This window comes from Triticum urartu, chromosome 3A (assembly GCF_056163025.1).
Source record: "Triticum urartu cultivar PI428250 chromosome 3A, HENAU_Tu73, whole genome shotgun sequence".
Taxonomy (NCBI): Eukaryota; Viridiplantae; Streptophyta; class Magnoliopsida; order Poales; family Poaceae; genus Triticum; species Triticum urartu.
Genome location: NC_141875.1, coordinates 720,116,404 through 720,122,403, shown reverse-complemented (window position 1 = coordinate 720,122,403; position 6,000 = coordinate 720,116,404). Strand labels below are relative to the sequence as shown.

The 6,000-nt window shown below is 50.1% G+C and overlaps 1 pseudogene; it reads right to left on the bottom strand.

The window, feature by feature from the left end:
• Window positions 1–1,057: 1,057 nt before the first annotated feature.
• Window positions 1,058–3,421, bottom strand: LOC147982113 (uncharacterized; annotated as a pseudogene).
• Between the last annotated feature and the right edge of the window lie 2,579 nt (window positions 3,422–6,000).

The following is a 6,000-nucleotide window of genomic DNA, read 5'->3' as shown; positions in this document are numbered from 1 at the left end:
TTGTTGGGAGCCTACGAAATCATCCTGAAAAGTATCATAATGGAGTTGACAAATAAACTGAGATTGCAGGAAGACAAACAAACAAACCTATAGTAGAAATAATATTTGGCCTTGTTCATTGACAATGCATAGGGAATGGGTTGTTTCATTTACAATCAGATATACACTACTTTGGAATAATTAGGGGAAAAGAGTTGAATTCGAATAGAGAAAAGATGGGGGTAGAGAGAAGACCTGAGGCACAGATCCATCGAAGTCGAAGAGATAAAAGCCATGATCTCCGATTCTGTAGGTACTGTGATCCATCTTGCGGTTGACGGCGCACATCAGGAGGTCGACAAACTCTAATTCTGTAGGTGCAGTGATCCATCTTGCGGCTGATGGCGTCGATCCTGTATAAGTAAAGGGAGCGGCGTGAGGAAGTGCACATGGAAGAACTGGAAGGTCAAAAGAGTGATAACGTTTATAAACGGAGGTGACGTGCAGGTGGTAAAAGGGCAGCTGGCCGGTGACCGCTCAGATACCTTCTTGTTTTAATGCCAACATCTATTTGTTCCCACTCCTGCCAGGGATAAGTGCGATTTGATGGAAGGCTGCGTAATCGCTGACTTGTGATTGGCTGGTATCTGATGACATGGCATGCTGAGTTGAACCATTTGCAGGTTAAGACTAGCCATAATGGGTAGTAACATACACTAGTAATATGGCATGTTACTAGTCTATGTTACTACCTCTATAGTGGGGAGTAACATATGTGTGGTAACATGCAACACTTCATTTATTAGGCTATAGACACATCTTGTCTTGATATGTGTGATGTTACTCATACTAGTAGTAACTAGCTACGTTACCACTTTCATCTCTTTCTTCATTTATTGCATGCCACATCATCTATTTAACCTAGATATGTGTGAAGTTACTATCTATGTTACTCCCATTATGGGTAGTCTAAGAGAATACTTTGTAGTAGGGAGCAACTTCTTAAGAATGTAAGATGACGTACGTCTAAGTTTTTTTTTCGAAAAGGGGTTTACCCCAGCCTCTGCATCAGAACGATGCATACGGCTCATATTATTAAAAGCATAATCCAGTAGCAAAGTCGCCAAGTATCGAGGTGCGAAAATAAACAAAAAGCTCGAAAGAGCTAAAACCCAAAGCCACAACCGGCTGGCAAACACAATAGGAGCACTACATGCCTATCCTATTACATGACCGCCATCCAAACCGGTTGAAAATATTCCGCGCTACCATCTCCCATCGGGTAGACGCAGTAACCAAACGCACCCTGGCCTCCGTCGGAGTGAGTAGCGACCACATACGGATGAACGCCATGGCCCTGAAGATAACCAGTGGAGGTCTCGACGTCGTGCAGCTTGGCAGCTCTCAAAGCACACCTCAGCTGCATATCATCAATGTCCGGCTATTCCTGCAGCCTCCCGCTGACCCGCCTCCCCTGGGAGACAGGATCCGGGATACCGCCAAAGGCGATGACCTCCTCACGTGAAGCTCTACTAGGGGAAAGGCCTCCTGCCTGTCCCCCAACAGCGGCACCCCGGGCCGTAGCCACCGGGGCAGGATAGCAGCACGGCGACGACTCCCGTGGCCTGTCCACAGGCGACCCGCCGGCAACAGGGCCCGGGGATACCCTCGCACGGTGCTTCGGAGAAGAAGCCGGTGAGGCGGGCGCATCACCTGACCCGCCCACCGCAATGGGGCATAGAGTGACGGCGGCCTCCTGCCGAGCCATCCCTCGGCGACCTGGGGGAGAACGCCGAGTCCTCCGTGTGTGCGCCGTCGATGTCGTCATCACAGGAGACCGGGCCTCCTGCCCGTCACCTCTAGCCATAGCCGCAAGCACATCACCATCCACGGTAGTCAACAGCGAGGTAGGAGATGTGGGAGGGGCCACCTGCCCCTCGGTATCTCCCAACTCAAGAACTGCCGGCGCACAAAGGGGAGCCACGGAATCCCCGGAACCCGGATAGACGCCCCGAAGCCGAGGCGGAGCAGAGAACGGTCCCAAGGACCCAAGCTGCAAGGTGGACGTCGGAGCCACACCAGATGATCGAGCAGGAGCAGTATCACTAGAATCAGACGGACCGACCGGCTCCTTGGCCCCGTCATCATCACCCATAGCCGAATCATCCTGGTTCCCTGGGGCACCTCCTCCCTCAGTCGTGTCCATAGGAATATCATCCTCAAACTCATCGAACAAATTAGGATCCTCATACAGAACACCATCGTACGTCCAAGGCACCACGTTCGGCAAGAACTTAATATTAGCCACACTGACAAGTAAACGCGCCACCCCGTTGGCCCGAGTGAATGGCATATCCACCTGTTCAGTCTTACAGATCAAAGACCCCAAACTCCACGTCACCAAGAAGCTATCCAGGGGATCAGATGGCGCCCCGGAGAAACGAACCCAAATCTGCCTCAACGGCGTGCCCTGCGGCTCTTTCTTTTTCCATTCATCAAACTGCAACACAAAACTAGTGCCTGGGACCCTGCTCATACCGAACTTGAGGATTCGCAACTGATCCTCCTTAGACGAAAAATCAACTTTGTAAGACGTATCATTTAGCTTGAGCAACGACCACTGAAAATTACCCGGAGCGAGTTCCCGCAGCTGCTGAATAATTTGCGCCTCGGTCAATGGTCCATGAACTACCTTCACCCCCCCTGGGAAAGAGGTCTCTACCGCTGGTGCCAGAGGTGCCACAGTGGGAGACTCGAAGAACATCAACTCCGAGCAGCAGACCCCGTAAATCTGAACAGTAGGCTTGGGCCCAAGCATAAGAGGGCACTCGGCAGCGGTATGCTTAGGTTTCCGGCACAGGTCACATAATTCCGCAGTGCACTCAGCCATAAAGTGTCCCGTATCACCACATCGAAAATAAGTAAGTTTCTTCTTCTTTGCCGCCCACTTGGACAACTTGTCAGCCTCAGATTTGTCCGTACCATGCTCAGAAGCAGAATCACCAGTCTGCATGGGTTCCGGCACTGTGACTTTGGCCAGGGCCTGAACCGTTTCCGCCGCCACCTGCGGTAGAACCGATCCTCCGTCAGCCCCCACCGCAGTCTCAACCGTAGGCTTCGGATGCCTAGGCGGGTAGTTACGTCTGTGCCCGCCCCGACCTCCACGGAATCGGCCCCGGAAGGAGCGGTTATTAGGAGCGACCGCCCCCTCCACAAAGTTACCGGGCGGACCCTGAAAGCCCTGGTTGGCATTGCCGTCGTCCGTCCAAGCATGACCCCGGCCACCGCCGAAGGATGAAGAACCCCGATGCAGTCCAGCACCATAGGCGTCGTAAACGTCATCGCCCCACCTGCCTCGCGGGGGATTCCGGTCCTCTCCCGGCGACGCCGCAACCCCACGGCCGAGCGGGCCTTGTCCAGGGCCACTGCGGCCGGCCGCCATTTGCCGCGGCCACGGCCTTTGGGTCGGTTGCGGCTCAGCTCTAGGCGGTAGCTCAGCCCTAGGCTGGTTCGGCTGCGGCTCCGCCCTAGACGGAGGCGGCGGAGCAGCCCTAGGCTGCTGTGGCGGCGGAGGCAAAGCCCAGGTCGGCGGTGGAGGAGGCGCCGCCCAATGCGACGGCGGACCCGCCCGGGGCGGATGCCGCATGCGCGGGACCTGGCGCAACAGCGCCCGCCGCCGGAGTGGCCGATCCACTCGTGGCCCCGGACTGGCCTCTCGCCATTGGAGGTACCCGCGGCGGCGGCGGCTTGGGCGGCATGGCTGCCCGTCGAGAGACAGGAGGCAGGCGCCGGTCGACTCCGGCCAAGCTTAGCGAAGAACGTACGTCTAAGTGGAATGAAATTAGAAGAAAAGGCAGAGTTGATAGAGAAAATATGTGCAGATCGAGAGCATCTCAATCATGCAGTCTTGTAAGGAAAAAGCAAAGCACACACCTCAATCATTCCACGGCCACTCAGTGCAAAACACAGTGAAAGAATTTTTTTACCGCTACCCAAAGCTAGCTCAGACTTTTGGAGGATAGACTGCATACCACTGTTTACTTATTTTCTTGCTAATTTTGCTCGTTTAGAGGAACGGCACTTTGTCCGCGGCGATTACATTGGCACTTCGTCTGCGCAATATATGCCCGTTTTACACGGGTAGAAAAAAAAATGTACTACTACGTAGTTCAGATCACACTTGATACCACAGCTATTGCACTGTTGCATCAAAACATGAAGACCAGTTATTAGGCATCGGCTCGTTTGTGCACAAGCTCTAAATGTGTTTCGTTTAAACGGACACATGTGAGTTTTTCGAATTCCGGGCACCAACATCATTTTTTGGGTGGATACATATCTGAACATGGTACTCCATTAGTTTGTTCTTTGCTACTGAAAGCCCACGAGCCAGGTTAACGTTGAATAGTTCACTTGCTAACCATTGTGCCCTAGAGCAATTGCAAACAGAACCGCTGGGCTTTGCTTAATTAGGCTCCTCGTCAGTTCATCAGGCATTCAATTAGGCACCTGGGAAGCCGAGGAGGGCCCTCTTGAATTCTTGATGCACCCTGAGTTTCAAAGCTTAACTGTTATGTGCTTTACTCCGGAGTCCATAGTGTATTGTACAGTGAATCATGGCATGTGTCTGTTGAGTTCAGTGAAGTGTGTTCTGTTACTCTTTCCAAATCAACAGGTGCTGAGTTTGATCGTGATTTCGTTATGCAGGGAGCTCGACATCATCAAGCTCGCCCAATCTGCTTGCTCTCGTCTGATGGAGAGACTAGTATCTTCCTCATCTGATCAATTAGATGGGTGGAGAGCGATATCTTGTCAGGAGCAGAGGAGAGGACCTTCCCGTCAGAAATTCAGAATCGGACATGAGCCCCGCCACCACGAACGAGATGAATAAAATCTGGAACGAACATGAATTCTAAGGTCTTGATTATGTGAACAAACTTAAGACTCTTTTTTTGCAATGTTCATAGTTCATATGTGCGGTACATCTGAATTTTCTTGTGGCCAAAAAACTCTCGGGACAAAGTGATGTCTTTGCACTTCAGGTAACTAGATGATGATGTTGCGGTGGGAATTTGTCGTGAATTTTCAGAGTAACATCCACATATCTGGCATATCAAATAAGATAACAATCTGAATAGATAATATAATAGATTTCATATATAAGTAATCATCCAAAGATGTTACTACACCGCAGATTGCTAATGTAGAGCCTGCATGAAACGGCAGCATTAATTCTTCTGGGGTATATGACTTCAACATGTTAGTGTCGTATGTATAGCATTCAGACTGCATGAGAGACATATATTGTGTAGCAGAAATTAAAATCCATATATACGATAGAAAAATAGTGGCAATTATTCTTAGAAATATATCACAAAAATTACTGGATTTAATAACCCGACTTGTAGGCTGTCTTCTCTTTCCGCCTTGATAAAAACGTATATGGGCAGGGGCAGAATCAACGCTTCGAGAAGGAGGCTGCGGGGAGATCCTGGTACTAAGAGGTGAGGCGACGTCGAGGGCTATGGAAATGGCCAACACCCACGGCACCAGCAGACGATAAATGTCAAATACCAAGGTCTTTGACGATGGTAGATCACAACAATTAGCTCAGTTGTTGTACATAGATTTCTTCAGGTATGTTGATCAAAATTCGAAATATCACCAAGAGGGGGTCGTCACTGTTTTGAACTGAGTGAGGTGCAAGGTACAAAAAATTCAAATAAGAACTCTGGTGTACATTTGCATGGTTCATATGATTATATCTGGTTCATGCAAAAATCTCAAGGATCTTTGCTTTGGGTTAACACCACATAACTTCTGTTTACATGATATCAGCAGTATTAATAGCTGTTAAAGATCTGTGGCAAGCCAAAATACGTTTTAAGACCGAGCCAAGCAAACAAAAAATTGAAACAAGAAGATAACAGAGGAGTTGCTCTGTTCTGGTTACAAGGCGCCGCACGGGAGGGCATACATGTGGCATGGTATGCTCACTCAAGTGAAGGATATCTGGCCGAC